Source organism: Pan paniscus, chromosome 19 (assembly GCF_029289425.2).
Source record: "Pan paniscus chromosome 19, NHGRI_mPanPan1-v2.0_pri, whole genome shotgun sequence".
In the NCBI taxonomy this organism is placed as follows: domain Eukaryota; kingdom Metazoa; phylum Chordata; class Mammalia; order Primates; family Hominidae; genus Pan; species Pan paniscus.
Genome location: NC_073268.2, coordinates 2,015,196 through 2,038,942, shown reverse-complemented (window position 1 = coordinate 2,038,942; position 23,747 = coordinate 2,015,196).

Sequence of the window (23,747 nt, the reverse complement as noted above, 5' to 3'; positions counted from 1 at the left end):
ATGTTTATACAGATAGCGGTGCAGATATTTCCTTGTTTATACAAATAGCACTGTAGATATTTCCATGTTTATACAGATCACGGTGTAGATATTTCCTTGTTTATACAAATAGCAGTGTAGTTATTTCCATGTTTATACAGATAGCGGTGTAGATATCTCCATGTATATACAGATGGCTGTGTAGATATTTCCATGTTTATACAGATGGCTGTGTAGATATTTCCATGTTTATACAGATGACTTGTAGGTATTTCCATGTTTATACAGATGGCGGTGAAGATATTTCCATGTTTATAGAGATAGCTGTGTAGATATTTCCATGTTTATACAGATAGCGGTGTAGATATTTTCATGTTTATACAGATCGCGGTGTAGATATTTCCATGTTTATGCAGATAGCGGTGTAGATATTTCCATGTTTATACAGATAGCGGTGTAGATATTTCCATGTTTTTATAGATATTGTTGTAGATATTTCCATGTTTACACAGATTGAGTTGTAGGTATTTCCATCTTTCTACAGATGGCATTGTAGATATTTCCATGTTTATACAGATAGTGGTGTAGATATCTCCATGTTTATAGAGATAGTGGTGTAGATATTTCCATATTTATACATATAGCCGTGTAGATATTTCCATGTTTACAGTGATAGCGGTGTAGGAATTTCCATGTTTATAGTGATAGTGGTATAGATATTTCCATGTTTATATGGATAGCGGTGTAGATATTTCAATGTTTATATGGATAGCGGTGTTGATATTTTCATGTTTATACAGATAGCGGTGTAGGTATTTCCATGCTAATACAGATAGCGGTGTAGATATTTCCATGTTTATACAGATGGCTGTGTAGATATTTCCATGTTTATACAGATGGCAGTGTAGATATTTCCATGTTTATACAGATGGCAGTGTAGATATTTCCATGTTTATACTGATCGCGGTGTAGATATTTCCATGATTATACAGATAACTTTGTAAGTATTTCCAAGTTTATACAGACGGCGGTGTAGATATTTCGATGTTTATAGAGATAGCAGTGGAGATATTTCCATGTTTATACAGATGGCGGTGTAGATATTTCCATGTTTATACTGATCGCGGTGTAGATATTTCCATGTTTATAGAGATGGCGGTGTAGATATTTCCATGTTCATACAGATAGCGGTGTTGATTTTTCCATGTTTATAGAGATAGCGGTGTGGAGATTTCCATGTTTATACAGATAGGGGTGTAGATATTTCCATGTTTATAGAGATGGCGGTGTAGATATTTCCATGTTTATACAGATCACTGTATAGATATTTCCATGTTTATACAGATCGCGGTGTAGATATTTCCATGTTTATAGAGATCATGGTGTAGATATTTCCATGTTTATACAGATCGTGGTGTTGATATTACCATGTTTATAGGGATAGCGGTGCAAATATTTCCACATTTATACAGATAGCGGTCTACTTATTAGCATGTTTATACAGATAGCGGTGTAGATATTTCCATGTATAAACAGATGTCTCTGTAGATATTTCCATGTTTAAACAGATGGTGGTGTAGATATTTCCTTGTTTCTGCAAATAGCAGTGTATTTATTTCCATGTTTATACAGATAGCGGTGTAGATTTTCCATGTATATACAGACGGCTCTGTAGATATTTCCATGTTTATAGAGATGGCTTTGTAGATATTTCAATGTTTATACAGATGACTTTGCAGGTATTTCCATGTATATACAGATTGCGGTGTAGATATTTCCATGTTTATAGAGATAGCTGTGTAGATATTTCCATGTTTATACAGATAGCGGTGTAGATATTTCCATGTTTATACAGATCGCAGTGAAGGTATTTCCATGTTTATACAAATCGCGGTGTAGATATTTCCATGATCCTACACATGACTGTGGTGGTATTTCCATGTTTATACAGATGGATTTGTAGATATTTCCATATTTATACAGATAGCGGTGTAAATATTTCCAAGTTTATACAGATCGTGGTGCAGATATTTCCATGTTTATACAGATACCGGTGTAGAAATTTCCATGTTTATACAGACCGCGGTGTAGTTATTTCCATGTTTATAGAGATAGCGGTTTAGTTATTTCCATGTTTGTACAGATGACGGTGTCGATGTTTCCATCTATACACAGATTGCCGTGAAGTTATTTCCATGTGTATACAGATGGCATTGTAGATATTTCCATGTTTATGCAGATGGTGGTGTAGATATTTACATGTTTACACAGATGACTGTATAGGTATTTCCATGTTTTTACAAATGGCATTGTAGATATTTCCATGTTTATAGAGATAACGGTGTACATATTTCCATGTTTATACAGATAGCGGTTTAGCTATTTCCATGTTTATACAGACCGTGGTGTAGATATTTCCATGTTTATACAGATAGCGGTGCAGATATTTCCATGTTTGTTCAGATGGTGGTGTTGATATTTCCATCTATACACAGATGACCGTGTAGATATTTCCATGTTTATACAGATGGCGGCGCAGATATTTCCATGGATATGTAGAAGGCGGTGTAGATATTTCCATGTTTATACAGATAACGTTGTAGTTATTTCCATGTTTATGTAGATAGCGGTGTACATATTTCCATGTATATACACATGGCTGTGTAGATATTTCCATGTTTATACAGATGGCAGTGTAGATATTTCCATGTTTATACCGATAACTTTGTAAGTATTTCCATGTTTATACAGATGGCGGTGTATGTATTTCGATGTTTATAGAGATAGCAGTGGAGATATTTCCATGTTTATAGAGATAGCGGTGTAGATATTTCCACGTTTATACAGATGGCAGTGTAGATATTTCCATGTTTATACCGATAACTTTGTAAGTATTTCCATGTTTATACAGATGGCGGTGTAGGTATTTCGATGTTTATAGAGATAGCAGTGGAGATATTTCCATGTTTATAGAGATAGCGGTGTAGATATTTCCATGTTTATACAGATGGCAGTGTAGATATTTCCATGTTTATACCGATAACTTTGTAAGTATTTCCATGTTTATACAGATGGCGGTGTAGGTATTTCGATGTTTATAGAGATAGCAGTGGAGATATTTCCATGTTTATAGAGATAGCGGTGTAGATATTTCCACGTTTATACTGATCGCGATGTAGATTTTTCCATGTTTATAGAGATAGCGGTGTGGATATTTGCATGTTTATACAGATGGGGTGTAGATATTTCCAAGTTTATAGAGATGGCGGTGTAGATATTTCCATGTTTATACAGATCACGTTGTAGATATTCCCTTGTTTATAGAAATAGCGGTGTAGTTATTTCCATGTTTATACAGATAGCGGTGCAGATATTTCCCTGTTTATACAAATAGCACTGTAGATATTTCCATGTTTATACAGATCACGGTGTAGATATTTCCTTGTTTATACAAATAGCAGTGTAGTTATTTCCATGTTTATACAGATAGCGGTGTAGATATCTCCATGTATATACAGATGGCTGTGTAGATATTTCCATGTTTATACAGATGGCTGTGTAGATATTTCCATGTTTATACAGATGACTTGTAGGTATTTCCATGTTTATACAGATGGCGGTGAAGATATTTCCATGTTTATAGAGATAGCTGTGTAGATATTTTCATGTTTATACAGATCGCGGTGTAGATATTTCCATGTTTATGCAGATAGCGGTGTAGATATTTCCATGTTTATACAGATAGCGGTGTAGATATTTCCATGTTTTTATAGATATTGTTGTAGATATTTCCATGTTTACACAGATTGAGTTGTAGGTATTTCCATCTTTCTACAGATGGCATTGTAGATATTTCCATGTTTATACAGATGGTGGTGTAGATATTTCCATGTTTATACAGATCGCGGTTTAGATATTTCCATGTTTATACAGATCGCGGTGTAGATATTTCCATGTTTATACTGATCGCGGTGTAGATATTTCCATGTTTATACAGATAACTTTGTAAGTATTTCCAAGTTTATACAGATGGCGGTGTAGATATTTCCATGTTTATAGAGATAGCAGTGGAGATATTTCCATGTTTATACAGATGGCGGTGTAGATATTTCCATGTTTATACTTATCGCGGTGTAGATAATTCCATGTTCATAGAGATGGCGGTGTAGATGTTTCCATGTTCATAGAGATACCGGTGTTGATTTTTCCATGTTTATAGAGATAGCGGTGTGGAGATTTCCATGTTTATACAGATAGGGGTGTAGATATTTCCATGTTTATAGAGATGGCGGTGTAGATATTTCCATGTTTATACAGATCACTGTATAGATACTTCCATGTTTATACAGATCGCGGTGTAGATATTTCCATGTTTATAGAGATCATGGTGTAGATATTTCCATGTTTATACAGATCGTGGTGTTGATATTACCATGTTTATAGGGATAGCGGTGCAAATATTTCCACATTTATACAGATAGCGGTGTAGTTATTAGCATGTTTATACAGATAGCGGTGTAGATATTTCCATGTATAAACAGATGTCTCTGTAGATATTTCCATGTTTAAACAGATGGTGGTGTAGATATTTCCTTCTTTATACAAATAGCGGTGTATTTATTTCCATGTTTATACAGATAGCGGTGTACATTTTCCATGTATATACAGACGGCTCTGTAGATATTTCCATGTTTATAGAGATGGCTTTGTACATATTTCCATGTTTATACAGATGACTTTGTAGGTATTTCCATGTATATACAGATTGCGGTGTAGATATTCCCATGTTCATAGAGATAGCTGTGTAGATATTTCCATGATTATACAGATAGCGGTGTAGATATTTCCATGTTTATACAGATCGCGGTGAAGATATTTCCATGTTTATGCAAATCGCGGTGCAGATATTTCCATGTTCCTACACATGACTGTGGTGGTATTTCCATGTTTATACAGATAGCTTTGTAGATATTTCCATGTTTATACAGATAGCGGTGTAAATATTTCGAAGTTTATACAGATCGTGGTGTAGATATTTCCATGTTTATACAGATACCGGTGTAGAAATTTCCATGTTTATACAGACCGCGGTGTAGATATTTCCATGTTTATACATATAGCGGTTTAGATATTTCCATGTTTGTACAGATGGCGGTGTTGATGTCTCCATCTATACACAGATTGCTGTGTAGGTATTTCCATGTGTATACAGATGGCATTGTAGATATTTCCATGTTTATGCAGATGGTGGTGTAGATATTTCCATGTTTACACAGATGACTTGTAGGTATTTCCATGTTTATACAGATGGCGGTGAAGATATTTCCATGTTTATATAGATGGTGGTGTCGATATTACCATGTTTATACAGATAGCTTTGTAGATATTTCCCTGTTTCTACAGATCGTGGTGAAGATATTTCCATGTTTATACAGATCGCGGTGTAGATATTTCCATGTTTATACAGATTGCGGTGTAGATGTTTCCATGTTTATACAGTTAGCGGTGTAGATATTTCCACGTTTATACAGATGGCGGTGTAGATATTTCCATGTTTATATAGATGGCAACGTAGATATTTTCTTGTTTATGTAGATGGCGTTGTAGATATCTCCATGTTTAAAGAGATGGCGGTGTACATATTCACATGTTTATAGAGACAGCGGTGTAGGTATTTCCATGTTTATACAGATAGCGGTGCAGATATTTCCATGTTTATACAGATTCCTATGCAGATATTTCCATATTTATAAAGAGGGCTGAGTAGATATTTCTATGTTTATACAGATGGCAGTGTAGATATTTCCATGTTCCTACACATGACTGTGAAGGCATTTCCATGTTTATACAGATGGCTTTGTAGATATTTCCATGTTTATTGAGATAGCGGTGCAGATATTTCCATGTTTATACAGATAGCGTTGTATATATTTCCATGTTTATACAGATCGTGGTGTAGATATTTCCATGTTTATACTGATACCTTTGTAGATATTTCCATGTTTACACAGAGCTCAGTGTAGATACTTCCATGTTTATAGAGATAGCAGTGTAGATATTTCCATGCTTGTACAGATGGCGGTGTTGATGTTTCCATCTATACACAGATTGCCATGTAGGTATTTCCATGTGTATGCAGATGGCATTGTAGATATTTCCATGTTTATACAGATGGTGCTGTAGATATTTCCATGTTTAAACAGATGACTGTATAGGTATTTCCATATTTTTACAGATGGCATTGTAGATATTTCCATGTTTATAGAGATAGCGGTGTAGATATTTCCATGTTTATACAGATAGCGGTTTAGCTATTTCCATGTTTATACAGACCGTGGTGAAGATATTTCCATGTTTATTGAGATAGCGGTGCATATATTTCCATGTTTGTACAGATGGCGGTGTTATTTCCATATATACACAGATGACCGTGTAGACATTTCCATGTTTATACAGATGGCTGCGCAGATATTCCCATGGATATGTAGAAGGCGGTGTAGATAATTCCATGTTTATACAGATGGCAGTGTAGATATTTCAATGTTTATACCGATAACTTTGTAAGTATTTCCATGTTTATACAGATGGCGGTGTAGATATTTCGATGTTTATAGAGATAACAGTGGAGATATTTCCATGTTTATAGAGATAGCGGTGTAGATATATCCACGTTTATACTGATAGCGGTGTAGATTTTTCCATGTTTATAGAGATAGCGGTGTGGATATTTCCAAGTTTATACAGATAGGGGTGTAGATATTTCCATGTTTATAGAGATGGCGGTGTAGATATTTCCATGTTTATACAGATCACGTTGTAGATATTTCCTTGTTTATACAAATAGCGGTGTAGTTATTTCCATGTTTATATAGATAGCGGTGTAGATATTTCCATGTATATACACATGGCTGTGTAGATATTTCCATGTTTATACAGATGGCTGCGTAGATATTTCCATGTTTATAGAGATGGCGGTGTAGATATTTCCATGCTTATGGAGATAGCGGTGTAGATATATCCATGTTCATAGAGATAGCAGTGAGGATATTTCCATGTTTATACAAAAGGCAGTGTAGATATTTCCATTTTTATAGAGATAGCGGTTTAGATATTTCATATTTATACAGATAGCGTTGTAGATATTTCCTTGTTTATACAGATTGCGGTGTAGATATTTCCATGTTTATACACATGACTGTGTAGATATTTCCATGTTTATACAGATGGCTTTGTAGATATTTCCATGTTTATAGAGATAGCGATGCAGATATTTCCATTTTTATACAGATAGCGGTGTAAATATTTCCATGTTTATACAGATCGTGGTGTAGATATTTGCATGTTTATACAGATAGCGGTGTAGTTATTTACATGTTTATACAGACCGCAGTGTAAGTATTTCCATGTTTATAGATATAGCGGTGTAGATATTTCCATGTTTGTACAGATGGCGGTGTTGATGTTTCCATCTATACACAGATTGCCGTGTAGGTATTTCCATGTGTATACAGATGGTGGTGTAGATATTTCCATGTTTATACAGATGACTGTATAGGTAATTCCATGTTTTTACAGATGGCATTGTAGATATTTCCATGTTTATACAGATGGCGGTGTAGATATTTCCATGTTTATAGAGATCACGGTGTAGATATTTCCATATTTATTCAGATAACTGTGTAGATATTTCCATGTTTATACAGATGGCGGTGTAAATAGTTCCATGTTTATACAGATCATGGTGCAGATATTTCCATGTTTATAGAGATAGTGGTGTAGATATTTCCATGTTTATACAGATAGCTGTGTAGATATTTCCATGTTTATACAGACTGCGGTGTAGATATTTCCATTTTTATACAGATAGCGGGGCAGATATTTCCATGTTTATACAGATGGCGGCACAGATAGTTCTATGGATATGTAGATGGCGGTGTAGATATTTCCATGTTTACACAGATAACGGTGTAGTTATTTCCATGTTTATATAGATAGCGGTGTAGATATTTCCATGTATATACGCATGGCTTTGTAGATATTTCCATGTTTATACAGATGGCGTTGAAGATATTTCCATGTTTATACAGATAGCGGTGTAGGTATTTCCATGTTTATACAGAAGGCGGTGAAGATATTTCCATGTTTTTAGAGATAGATATGCAGATATTTCCATGTTTATACAGATAGCGGTGTTGACATTTCCATGTTTATAGAGATAGCGGTGTAGATATTTCCATATTTATACAGATAGCGGAGTACATATTTCCATGTTTATACAGATAGCAGTGTAGGTATTAACATGTTTATACAGATAGCGGTGTTGATATATCCATGTTTATACAGATTGTGGTGTAGATATTTCCATGTTTATATAGATAGCGGTGTAGATATTTCCATGTTTATACAGATAGTGGTGTAGATATTTCCATGTTTACAGAGGCAGAGGTGTAGATATTTCCATATTCACACAGATTGCGCTGTACATATTTCCATGTTTACACAGACAGCTGTGAAGATATTTCCATGTTTACACAGATAGTGTTGTAGATATTTCCAAGTTTATAGGGATTGCAGTGTAGATATTTCCATGTTTAAAAAGATAGCGAGCAGATATTTCGATGTTTATACAGATAGCGGTAGAGATATATCCATGTTTATATTGATAGCGCTGTAGATATTTGCATGTTTATACAGATAGCGGTGTAGATATTTCCATGTTTATACAGATAACCGTGTAGATATTTCCATGTGTATACAGATAGCAATGTAGATATTTGAATGTTTATACAGATAGCGGTCTAGAGATTTCCATGTTTATACAGATAACGGTGTAGATATTTCCATGTTTATACAGATACCGGTGTAGATAATTCCATGTTTATGCAGATAGCGGTGGAGATATTTTCAAGTTTATACAGATAGCGGTGTACATATTTTCATGTTTAAAGAGATGGCAGTGTAGATATTTCCAAGTTTATACAGATAGCGGTGTCGATATTTCCGTGTTTATACAGATAGCGGTGCAGATATTTGCATGTTTGTAGAGACAGCGGTGTAGATATTTCCATGTTTTTACAGATGGGGGTGTAGATATTTCCATGTTTATACAGATGACTGTGTAGATATTTCCATGTTTTTTAAAAATGGCGGTGTAAATATTTCCATGTTACGCAGATAGCGGTGTGGATATCTCCATGTTTATACAGATAGCAATGTAGATATTTCCATGTTTATAGAGATGGCTGTGTAGTTATTTCCATGTTTATACAGATTGCAGTGTAGATATTTCCATGTTTATACAGATAGTGGAGTAGACATTTCCATGTTTATACAGATGACTGTGTAGTTATTTCCATGTTTATACATATGGCGGAGTAGATATTTCCATGTTTAGAGAGATAGCCATGAAGATATTTCCATGTTTATACAGACAGCGGAGTAGACATTTCCATGTTTATAGAAATAGCGGTGTAGATATTTCCATAGTTATACAGATACCGGTGTAGATATTTCCATGTTTACAGATAGCGGTGTAGATGTTTCCATGTTTACACAGATAGCGGTGTAGATATATCCATGTTTATACAGATTGTGGTGTATATATTTCCATGTTTATACAGATAGCGGTGTAGATATTTCCATGTTTATACAGATAGCGGTGTAGATATTTCCATATTTACAGATATACAGGTGTAGATATTTCCATATTTGCTCAGATTGCAGTGTAGATATTTCCACGTTTATACAGATAGCGGTGTAGATATTTCCATGTTTATACAGATGGCAGTGTAGATATTTCCATGTTTATACAGATAGCGGTGTTGACATTTCCATGTTTATAGAGATAGCGGTGTAGATATTTCCATATTTATACAGATAGCGGAGTACATATTTCCATGTTTATACAGATAGCAGTGTAGATATTAACATGTTTATACAGATAGCGGTGTTGATATATCCATGTTTATACAGATTGTGGTGTAGATATTTCCATGTTTATACAGATAGCGGTGTAGATATTTCCATGTTTATACAGATAGTGGTGTAGATATTTCCATGTTTACAGAGGCAGAGGTGTAGATATTTCCATATTCACACAGATTGTGGTGTACATATTTCCATGTTTACACAGACAGCTGTGAAGATATTTCAATGTTTACACAGATAGTGTTGTAGATATTTCTATGTTTATAGAGATTACAGTGTAGATATTTCCATGTTTATAAAGATAGCGGTGTAGATATTTCGATGTTTATACAGATAGCGGTGGAGATATTTCCATGTTTATATAGATAGCGCTGTAGATATTTGCATGTTTATGCAGATAGCGGTGTAGATATTTCCATGTTTATAGAGATAGCGGTGTAGATATTTCCATGTGTATACAGATAGCAATGTAGATATTTGAATGTTTATACAGATAGCGGTCTAGATATTTCCATGTTTATACAGATAACGGTGTACATATTTCCATGTTTATACAGATAGCAGTGTAGACAATTCCATATTTATGCAGATAGCGGTGGAGATATTTTCAAGTTTATACAGATAGCGGTGGACATGTTTTCATGTTTATAGAGATGGCAGTGTAGATATTTCCAAGTTTATACAGATAGCGGTGTCGATATTTCCGTGTTTATACAGATAGCGGTGCAGATATTTCCATGTTTGTAGAGACAGTGGTGTAGATATTTCCATGTTTTTACAGATGGGGGTTTAGATATTTCCATGTTTATACAGATGACTGTGTATTTATTTCCATGTTTATACATATGGCGGTGTAGATATTTCCATGTTTAGAGAGATAGCCATGAATATATTTCCATGTTTATACAGACAGCGGTGTAGACATTTCTATGTTTATAGAGATAGTGATGTAGATATTTCCATAGTTATACAGATATCGGTGTAGATATTTCCATGTTTATACATATAGCGGTGTAGATGTTTCCATGTTTATACAGATAGCGGTGTAGATATATCCATGTTTATACAGACCGTGGTGTATATATTTCCATGTTTATACAGATAGCGGTGTAGATATTTCCATGTTTACACAGGTAGGGGTGTAGATATTTCCATATCTACAGAGATAGAGGTGTAGATATTTCCATATTTGCACAGATTGCGGTGTAGATATTTCCACCTTTATACAGATAGCGGTGTAGATATTTCCATGTTTATGCAGATAGCGGTGTAGATATTTCCATGTTAATACAGATAGCGGTGGGGATATTTTCAAGTTTATACAGATAGCGGTGGACCTATTTTCATGTTTATAGAGATAGCAGTGTAGATATTTCCAAGTTTTTACAGATAGCGGTGTCGATATTTCCGTGTTTATACAGATAGCGGTGCAGGTATTTCCATGTTTGTAGAGACAGCGGTGTAGATATTTCCATGTTTTCACAGATTGGGGAGAAGAAATTTCCATGTTTACACAGATGATTTTGTAGATATTTCCATGTTTTTTACAGATGGCGGTGTAAATATTTCCATGTTACGCAGATAGCAGTGTGGATATTTCAATGTTTATACAGATAGCGATGTAGATATTTCCATGTTTATAGAGATGGCTATGTAGTTATTTCCATGTTTATACAGATTGCAGTGTAGATATTTCCATGTTTATACAGATGGCAGTGTAGATATTTCCATGTTTACACATATGGCGGTGTAGATATTTCCATGTTCAGAGAGATAGCCATGAAGATATTTCCATGTTTATACAGACAGCGTTGTAGACATTTACATGTTGATAGAGATAGCGGAGTAGATATTTCCATAGTTATACAGATGGCGGTGTAGATATTTCCATGTTTATAAAGATAGTGGTGTAGATGTTTCCATGTTTATACTGATAGCGGTGTAGATATATCCATGTTTATAAAGATCGTGGTGTATATATTTCCATGTTTATACAGATAGCGGTGTAGATATTTCCATGTATATACAGATAGCGGTGTAGATATTTCCATATTTACAGAGATAGAGGTGTAGATATTTCCATATTTGCACAGATAGCGGTGTACATATTTCCACGTTTATACAGATAGCGGTGGAGATATTTTCAAGTTTATACAGATAGCGATGGACATATTTTCATGTTTATAGAGATGGCAGTGTAGATATTTCCAAGTTTATACAGATTGCGGTGTAGATATTTCCATGTTTATACAGATAGTGGTGTGCTTATTTCCATGTTTATACAGATAGCGGTGTAGATATATCCATGTTTATACAGATTGCGGTGTAGATATTTCCATGTTTATAAAGATAGCGGTGTAGATATTTCTATGTTTACACAGATTGCGGTGGAAATGTTTCCATGTTTATACAGATAGCGATGTAAATATTTCCATGTTTATACAGATAGCGGAGGAGATATATCCATGTTTATATAGATAGCGGTGTAGACATTTCCATGTTTATACAGATAGCGGTGTAGATATTTCCATGTTTACAGATATCAGTGGAGATATTTCCATGTTTAGACAGATGACTGTGTAGATATTTCCATGTGTATACAGATGGCAGTGTAGATATTTCCATGTTTATACAGATGGCAGTGTAGATATTTCCATGTTTATACAGATTGCGGTGTGGCTATTTTCATGTTTATAGAAATAGCGGTGTAGGTATTTCCATGTTTATAGAGATGGCTGTGTAGATATTTCCATGTTTACACAGATGACAGTGTAGGTATTTCCATGTATATCCAGAAGGCAGAGTTGATATTTCAATGTTTATAGAGTTAGCGGTTTAGATATTTCCATGTTTATACAGATGGCAGTGTAGATATTTCCATGTTTATACAGAAGGCGGTGAATATATTTCCATGTTTTAAGGGATAGCCATGTAGATATTTCCATGTTTACAGACAGCAGTGTAGATATTAACATGTTTATACAGATAGCGGTGTAAATATATCCATGTTTATACAGATTGTGGTTAAGATATTTCCATGTTTACACAGATAGTGGTGTAGATATTTCCATGTTTATACAGATAGTGGTGTAGATATTTCCATGTTTACAGAGACAGACGTGTAAATATTTCCATATTCACACAAATTGCGGTGTACATATTTCCATATTTACACCGACAGCTGTGAAGATATTCCCATGTTTACACAGATACTGTTGTAGATGTTTCCATGTTTATAGAGATTGCAGTGTAGATATTTCCATGTTTATAAAGATAGCGGTGTAGTTATTTCCATGTCTATGCAGATAGCGGTGGAGATATTTCCATGTTTATAGAGATAGCGCTGTAGATATTTGCTTGTTTATACAGATAGCGGTGTAGATATTTCCATGTTTATACAGATAGCGGTGTAGATATTTCCATGTTTATAGAGATAGCGGAGGAGATATTTCCATGTTTTTACAGATAGCAATGTAGATATTTGAATGTTTATAGTGATACGGGTCTAGATATTTCCATGTTTATACAGATAACCATGTAGATATTTCCATTTTTATACACATAACGGTGTAGTTATTTCCATGTTTATACAGATGACTGTGTACATATTTCCATGTTTATACAGATGGTGGTGTAGATATTTCCATGTTTATAGAGATTGCGTTCTAGATATTTCCATGTTTATATAGATAGCGGTGTAGATATTTCCATGTTTATACAGTAAGCCTTGTAGATATTTCCATGTTTACACAGATAGCGGTGTAGATATTTCCATATTTATACAGATCTCGGTGTAGATATTTGCATGTTTATACAGTTAGTGGGGTAGATATTTCCATGTGTATACAGATAGCTGTGTAGATATTTCCATTTTTATAGAGATCGTGGTGTAGATGTTTCCATGTTTACATAGATAGCGGTGTAGCTATTTCCATGTTTTTACAAGTAGCGGTGTAGATATTTCCAAGTACAGATCGCGTTGTAGACATTTCCATCCTTCCACAGATGGCAGTGTAGATATTTCTATGTTTATACAGACGGCGGCATAGATATTTCCATGTTTATACAGATGGCGTTGTAGATATTTCCATGTTTATAGAGATAGTGGTGTACATATTTCCATGTTTATAGAGATGGCGGTGTAGGTATTTCTATGTTTATAGAGATAGTGGTGTAGATAATTCCATGGTTTTAGAGATGGCAGTGCAGATATTTCCATGTTTATAGAGATAGTGGTGTAGATATTTCCATGTTTATACAGATTGTGGTTTAGATATTTCCATGTTTATACACATAGCAGTGTTGGTATTTCCATGTTTATACAGATATCGGTGTAGATATTTCCATGTTTATATTGCTCGCGGTGTAGATATTTCCATCTTTATACAGATGGCAGTGTAGATATGTCCATGTTTATACAGATAGCGGTTTAGATATTTCCATTTTTACACAGATGGTGGTGTAGATAGTTCCATGTTTATGGAGATGGCGGTGTAGATATTTTCATGTTTTTAAATATGTCAGTGTAGATATTTCCAGGTTTATAGAGATGGCGGTGTAGATATTTCCATGTTTTTAGAGATAGCTGTGTAATTATTTCCATCTCTATAAAGATAGCGGTGTAGTTATTTCCATGTTTATGCAGATGGCTGTGTACATATTTCCATGTTTACACAGATGGCAGTCTAGATATTTCCAAGTTTATAGAGATGGTGTTGCAGATATTTCCATGTTTATACAGATGACTTTGTAGATATTTCCACGTTTATAGAGATGGCAGCATAGATATTTCCATGTTTATAGAGAAAGCGATGTATATATTTCCATATTGATAGAGATAGCAGTGAAGATATTTCCATGTTTATTCAGAGGGCTGTGTAGATATTTCCATGTTTAAACAGATAGCGGTGTATTTATTTCCATGTTTATACAGAGAGACTTGTAGATATTTCCATGTTTATACAGATCATGGTGTAGATATTTCCACGTTTATACAGATAGTGGTGTTGGTAATTCCCTGTTTATACAGATAGCAGTGCAGATATTTCCATGTTTATACAGCACGGGATTCAGATATTTCCATCTTTATACAGACGGCACTGTAGATATTTCCATGTTTACACAGATGGCGGTGTAGATAGTTCCATGTTTATAGAGATGGCGGTGTAGATATTCCCATGTTTATAGAGTTTTTGGTGTAGATATTTCCATGTTTATACAGATTGCAGTGTAAGTGATTCCATGTGTATAGAGATACGATGAAGATGTTTCCATGTTTATACTGATGGCTCTGTAGACATTTCCATGTGTATACAGACGGCAGTGTAGATATTTCCATGTTTATAGAGAAGGTGGAGTAGATATTTCCATGTATATACAGATGATTGCATAGATATTTCCATGTATATACAGATGGCAGTGAAGTTTTTTCCATGCTTATAGAGATGGTGGTGTAGATATTTCCATGTATATACAGTTGACTGTGTAGATATTTCCATTTTTATACAGATAGCGGTGTAGGTATTTCCATATTTAAACAGATAGCGGTGGTGATATTTCGATGTTTACACAAAGAGCGATGTAGATATTTCCATGTTTATACAGATTGCATTGTAGGTATTTCCATGTTTTCAGGGGTAGCGGTGTAGATATTTCCATGTTTATACAGATGGCTGTGTAGATATTTCCATGTGTATACATCGCAGTGTTGATATTTCAATGTTTATGCAGATGGAGGTGTAGATATTTCCATGTTTATACAGAAGGCGGTGTAGATATTTCCATGTTTATAGAGATAGCGGTGTAGATATATCCATGTTCACAGAGATAGCGGTGTAGATATTTCATATTTATACAGATAGCTTTGTAGATATTTCCATCTTTCTACAAATGGCAGTGTAGATATTTCCATGCTTATAGAGATGGCGGTGTAGATATTTCCATGTTTATATAGATGGCAGTGTAGATATTTTCTTGTTTATGTAGATGGCGTTGTAGATATCTCCATGTTTAAAGGGATGGCGGTGTGTATGTTTCCATGTTGATGGAGATGGCAGTGTAGATATTTCCATGTTTCTACAGATGACTGTGTAGATATTTCCATGTTTGTACAGATGGCAGTGTAGATATTTCCATTTTTAAAGAGATAGCGGTGTAGATATTTTCATGTTTATACAGATTGCGGTGGAGATATGTCCATGTTTATACAGATAGCAATGGAGATATTTCCACATTAATACACATAGCGGTGTAGATATTTCCATGTTTATACAGATAGCGGTGTAGATATTTCCATGTTTATACAGATGGCTGTGTCGATATTTCCATGTTTATTCAGAGTTCTCTGTAGATATTTCCATGTTTATATACATGACAGTGTAGATATTTCCAGGTTTATACAGTTGACTGTGTAGCTATTTCCATGTTAATACAGTTGGCGGTGTAGATATTTCTATGTTTATAGAGATAGCGGTGTAGATATTTATATGTTTATAGAGATAGCGGTGTAAATATTTCCATATTTATACAGATAGTGGTGTAGATATTTCCATGTTTTTACAGATAGCGGTGTAGGTATTTCCATCTTTATTCAGAGAGTGCTGTACATATTTCCATGTTTATACAGATCACTGTGTAGATATTTCCATGTTTATACAGGTAACGTTGTAGATATTTCCACCTTTATGCAAACGGTGGTGTAGGTATTTCCATGTTTATAAAGATTGTGGTGTAGATATTTTCATGTTTACAGAGATAGAGGTGTAGATATTTCCTTATTTGCACAGATTGCGGTGTAGGTATTTCCATCCTCACACAGATTGTGGTGTACATATCTCCATGTTTACACAGACAGCTGTGTAGATATTTCCTTGTTTACACAGATATTGTTGTAGGTATTTCCATGTTTATAGAGATTGCAGTGTAGATATTTCCATGTTTATAAAGATAGCAGTGTAGATATTTCGATGTTTATACAGATAGCGGTGGAGATATTTCCATTTTTATACTGATAGCGCTGTAGATATTTGCATGTTTATTCAGATAGCGGTGTAGATATTTCCATGTTTATACAGATAGCGGTGTAGGTATTTCCATGTTTATACAGATAGCGGTGTAGATATTTCCATGTTTATACAGAGAGCGGTGGAGATATTTCCATGTTTATACAGATAGCGGTGGAGATATTTCAATGTTTACAGAGATGGTGGTGAAGATATTTTCAAGTATATGCAGATAGCGGTGTAGATATTTCCATGTTTATAGAGATAGTGGTGTAGATATTTCCATGTTTATACAGGTAGCGGTGTAGATATTTCCGTGTTTACAGAGATAGCAGTGTAGATACTTCCATATTTACATAGATAGCGGTGTAGATATTTGTATGTTTATTCAGATGGCGGTGTAGATATTTCCATGTTTATACAGAGAGCGGTTTAGACATATCCATGTTTATAGAGATAGCGGTGTAGATATTTCCATATTTATACCGATATCGGAGGAGATATTTCCATGTTTATGCAGATAGCGGTGACGATATTTCTATGCTTATACAGAGAGTGGTGTAGATATTTCCATGTTTACAGAGATAGAGGTGTAGATATTTCCATATTTGCACAGATTGCGGTGCAGTTTAGATATTTGTATGTTTATTCCGACGGTGGTGTAGATATTTTCATGTTTATACAGATAACGGTGTGACTATTACCATGTTTATACAGATGGTAGTATATATATATCCATGTTTATATAGATAGTGGAGTAGATATTTCCATGTTTATAAAGATAGCGGTGAAGATATTTCCAAGTTTATAGAGATAGCGGTGGAGATATTTACATGTTCATAGAGATAGCGATGGAGATATTTCCATGTTTGTACAGATAACGATATACATATTTCCATGTCTATGCAGATAGCGGTGTAGATATTTCCGTGTTTATGCAGATAGCTGTGTAGATATTTCCATGTTTATAGAGATAGCCATGTAGATATTTCCATGTTTATACAGATAGCGGTGTAGACATTTCCATGTTTATAGGGATAGCGGTGTGGATATTTCCATATTTATACAGATAGCGGTGTAGATATTTCCATGTTTATATGGATAGCGGTGTAGATATTTCCATGTTTATACAGATAGCGTTGTAGTTATTTCCATGTTTGTACAGATGACTTTGTACATATTTCCATGTTTATACAGATTGCGGTGTAGATATTTCCATGTTTATAGAGATAGCGGTGTAGATACATCCATGTTTATACAGATAGCTGTGTAGATATTTCCATGTTTATAGAGGTAGCGGTGTAGATATTTCCATATTTATACAGATAGCCGTGTAGATATTTCCATGTTTTTTCAGATGGCGGTGTACATATTTCCATATTTATACAGATAGCGTTGTGGCTATTTCCATGTTTATACAGATGGCAGTGTAGATATTTCCATGTCTATACAGATAGCGGTATAGATATTTCCATGTTTATACAGATAGCAGTGTAGATATTTCCATGTTTATACAGATTGCGGTGTAGTTATTTCCATGTCTATACAAATAGCGGGGTAAATATTTCCATACTTATACAGATAGTTTTGTAGATATTTCCATGTTTATATTGATAGCGGTGGAGATATTTCCATGTGTATACAGATGGCGGTGTAGATATTTCCATGTTTCTACAGATGACTGTGTTGATATTTCCATATTTTTACAGATGGTGTTGTAGATATTTACAGGTTTATACAGATAGCGATTTAGCTATTTCCATGTTTATTCAGATAGCGATGTAGATATTTCCATGTTTATAGAGGTGGCTGTGTAGATATTTCCATGTTTATACAGATGGCAGTGTGGATATCTCCGTGTTTATACAGATAGTGGTGTGGATATTTCTATGTTTAAACAGATGACTTTGTAGGTATTTCCATGTTTATACAGATGGCGGTGTAGATATTTCCATATTTATAGAAATAGCCATGTAGATATTTCCATGTTTATACAGATAGCGGTGTAGACATTTCCATGTTTATAGAGATAGCCGTGTAGGTGTTTCCATATTTATACAGATAGCGGTGTAGATATTTCCATGTTTATACATATAGCGGTGTGGATGTTTCCATGATTATACAGATCGCGGTGTAGATATATCCATGTTTATACAGATCGAGGTGTAGATATTTCCATGTTTATACAGACTGAGGTGTAGATATTTCCATGTTTATATAGATAGCGGAGCAGATATTTCCATATTTACAGAGATAGATGTGTAGATATTTCCATATTTCCACAGATTGCGGTGTAGGTATTTCCGCATTTATACAGATAGCAGGGCAGATATTTCCATGTTTACAGAAATAACGGTGTAGATATTTCCATCTTTATACAGATGCCGTTGTAGATATTTCCATGTGTATACAGATGGCAGTGTAGATATTTCCACGTTTATGCAGATAGCGGTGTGGCTATTTCCATGTTTATAGAGGTACATTGTAGATATTTCCATGTTTATAGAGATGGCTGTGTAGATATTTCTATGTTTATACAGATGGCAGTGTAGGTATTTCCACGTTTATACAGAGAGTTGTGTAGATGTTTCCATGTTTATACAGATGACTGTGTAGCCATTTCCATGTATATACAGATGGCAGTGTAGATATTTCCATGTTTATAGAGATAGCGGTGTAGTTATTTCCATGTTTATACAGATGGCAGTGTAGATATTTTTATGTTTATACAGATCACGGTGTAGACATTTCCATGTTTATACAGATAGCGGTGTAGATATTTCCATGTTTATACAGATAGCGGTGTAGATATTTCCATGTTTATACAGCTAGCGGTGTAGATATTTCCATGTTTATACAGATAGCGTTGCAGATATTTCCATGTTTGTACAGATGGCGGTGTTGATATTTCCATGTATACACAGATGACCGTGTAGATATTTCCATGTTTATACAGATGGCGGCGCAGATATTTCCATGGATATGTAGATGGCAGTGTAGATATTTCGATGTTTATACAGATAGCGGTGAAGTTATTTCCATGTTTATATAGATAGCGGTGTAGGTATTGCTATGTATGTACACATGGCTGTGTAGATATTTCCATGTTTATACAGATGGCGGTGTAGATATTTCCATGTTTATACAGATAACTTTGTAACTATTTTCATGTTTATACAGATGGCGGTGTAGATATTTCGATGTTTATAGAGATAGCAGTGGAGATATTTCCATGTTTATAGAGATAGCGGTGTAGATATTTCAATGTTTATACTGATCGTGGTGTAGATATTTCCATGTTTATAGGGATGGCGGTGTAGATATTTCCATGTTTATACAGATAGGGGTGTGGATATTTCCATGTTTATAGAGATGGCGGTGTAGATATTACCATGTTTATTCAGATCGCGGTGTAGATATTTCCTTGTTTATACAAATAGCGGTGTAGTTATTTCCATGTTTATACAGATAGCGTTGTAGATATTTCCATGTATATACAGATGGCTGTGTAGATATTTTCATGTTTATACAGATGGCGGTGTAGATATTTCCATATTTATAGAGGTAGCGGTGCAGATACTTCCATCTTTCTACAGATGGCAGTGTAGATATTTCCATGTTTATACAGATGGCGGTGTAGATATTTCCATATTTATACAGATGTCTGTGTAGATATTACCATGTGTATACAGATGGTATTGTAGGTATTTCCATGTTTATACAGATGGTGGTGTAGATATTTCCATGTTTATTCAGATGACTGTGTGGATATTTCCATGTTTTTACAGATGACAGTGTAGATATTTCAATGTTTATAGAGATGGCGCTGTAGATATTTCCATGTTTATACAGATAACGGTGGAGATATTTCCAGGTTTATACAGAGAGCAGTGGAGATATTTCCATGTTTATACACATAGCGGTGTACATATTTCCATGTTTATAGAGACAGCGGTGTAGGTATTTCCATGTTTATACAGATAGCGTTGCAGATATTTCCAAGTAGATATTTCCAAGTTTATAGAGATAGCGGTGTAGATATTTCCATATTTATACAAATCACGGTGTAGAAGTTTCCATGTTTATACAGATAGCGGTGAAAATATTTCCATGTTTATACAGATCACGGTGTAGACATTTCCATGTTTATAGAGATAGCGGTGTAGATATTTCCATATTTATACAGCTAGCGGTGTAGATATTTCCATGTTTATACAGACCGCAGTGTAGATATTTCCATATTTATACAGCTAGCGGTGTAGATATTTCCATGTTTATACAGACCACAGTGTAGATATTTCCATGTTTATACAGATAGCGGTGCAGATATTTCCATGTTTGTAGAGATTGCGGTGTTGATATTTCCATGTATACACAGATGACCGTGTAGATATTTCCATGTTTATACAGATAGGGGTGTGGATAATTCCATGTTTATACAGATCGCGGTGTAGATATTTCCTTGTTTATACAAATAGCGGTGTAGTTATTTCCATGTTTATACAGATAGCGTTGTAGATATTTCCATGTATATGCAGATGGCTGTGTAGATATTTCCATGTTTATACAGATGGCTGTGTAGATATTTCCATGTTTATACAGATGAATTTGTAGGTATTTCCATGTTTATACAGATGTCTTTGTAGATATTTCCATGTTTATACAGATAGCGGTGTAGATATTTCCATGTTTATACAGACCGCAGTGTAGATATTTCCGTGTTTATAGAGATAGCAGTGTAGATATTTCCATGTTTGTACAGATGGCGGTGTTGATGTTTCCACCTATACACAGATTGCCGTGTAGGTATTTCCATGTGTATACAGATGGCATTTTAGATATTTCCATGTTTATACAGATGGTGGTATAGATATTTCCATGTTTACACAGATGACTGTATAGGTATTTCCTTGTTTATACAGATGGCGGTGTAGATATTTCCATATTTATACAGACAACGGTGTAGAAATTTCCATGTTTATACAGATAGCGGTGTAAATATTTCCATGTTTATACAGATCACGGTGTAGATATTTCCATGTTTGTAGAGATAGCGGTGTAGATATTTCTATGTTTATGAAGATAGCGGAGTAGATATTTCCATGTTTATACAGACCACAGTGTAGATATTTCCATGTTTATACAGATAGCGGTGCAGATATTTCCATGTTTGTACAGATGGCGGTGCTGATATTTCCATCTATACACAGATGACCGTGTAGATATTTCCATGTTTATACAGATGGCGGCGAAGATATTTCTATGGATATTTAGATGGTGGTGTAGATATTTCCATGGATAAACAGATAGCGCTGTAATTATTTCCATGTTTATATAGAGAGCGGTGTAGATATTTCCATGTATGTACACATGGCTTTGAAGATATTTCCATGTATATACAGTTGGCGGTGTAGATATTTCCATGTTTATACAGATAACTTTGTAAGTATTTCCATGTTTATACAGATGACGGTGTAGGTATTTCGATGTTTACAGAGATAGCAGTGGAGATATTCCCATGTTTATACAGATAGCGGTGTAGTTATTTCCATGTTTATATAGATAGCGGTGTGGATATTTCCATGTATATACACATGGCTGTGTAGATATTTCCATGTTTATACAGATGGCGGTGTAGATATTTCCATGTTTATACAGATAACTTTGTAAGTATTTCCATGTTTATACAGATAGCGGTGTAGATATTTCCATGTTTATACTGATCGCGGTGTAGATATTTCCATGTTTATAGAGATGGCGGTGTAGATATTTCCATGTTCATAGAGATAGCGGTGTTGATTTTTCCATGTTTATAGAGATAGCTGTGTGGATATTTCCATGTTTATACAGATAGGGGTGTAGATATTTCCATGTTTATAGAGATGGCGGTGTAGATATTTCCATGTTTATACAGATAGGGGTGTAGATATTTCCATGTTTATAGAGATGGCAGTGTAGATATTTCCATGTTTATACAGATCATGGTGTAGATATTTCCATACTTATACAGATCGCGGTGTTGATATTACCATGTTTATAGGGATAGCGGTGCAAATATTTCCACATTTATACAGAAAGCGGTGAAGTTATTAGCATGTTTATACAGACAGCGGTGTAGATAATTCCTGTATAAAAACATGTCTGTGTATATATTTCCATGTTTAAACAGATGGCGTTGTAGATATTTCCTTGTTTATACAAATAGCGGTGTAGTTATTTCCATGTTTATACAGATAGCGGTGTAGGTATTTCCATGTATATACAGATGGCTGTGTAGATATTTCCATGTTTATACAGATGGCTGTGTAGATATTTCCATGTTTATACACATAGCGGTGTACATATTTCCATGTTTATAGAGACAGCGGCGTAGGTATTTCCATGTTTATAGAGATAGCGGTGCAGGTATTACCATGTTTACACAGATGCCTATGCAGATACTTCCATATTTATACAGAGGGCTGTGTAGATATTTCTGTGTTTATACAGATGGCAGTGTAGATATTTAAATGTTCCTACACATGACTGTGTAGGTATTTCCATGTTTATACAGATGTCTTTGTAGATATTTCCATGTTTATAGAGATAGCGATGCAGATATTTCCATGTTTATACAGATAGCGGTGTAGATATTTCCATGTTTACACAGATGGTGGTGTAGATATTTCCGTGTTTATACACATGGCGGAGTAGATACTTCCATCTTTATGGAGATGGCAGTGTAGATATTTTCATGTTTATAGAGATGGCGGTGTAGATATTTCCATATTTATAGAGATAGCGGTGTAGATATTTCCATCTTTCTACAGATGGCAGTGTAGATAATTCCATGTTTATACA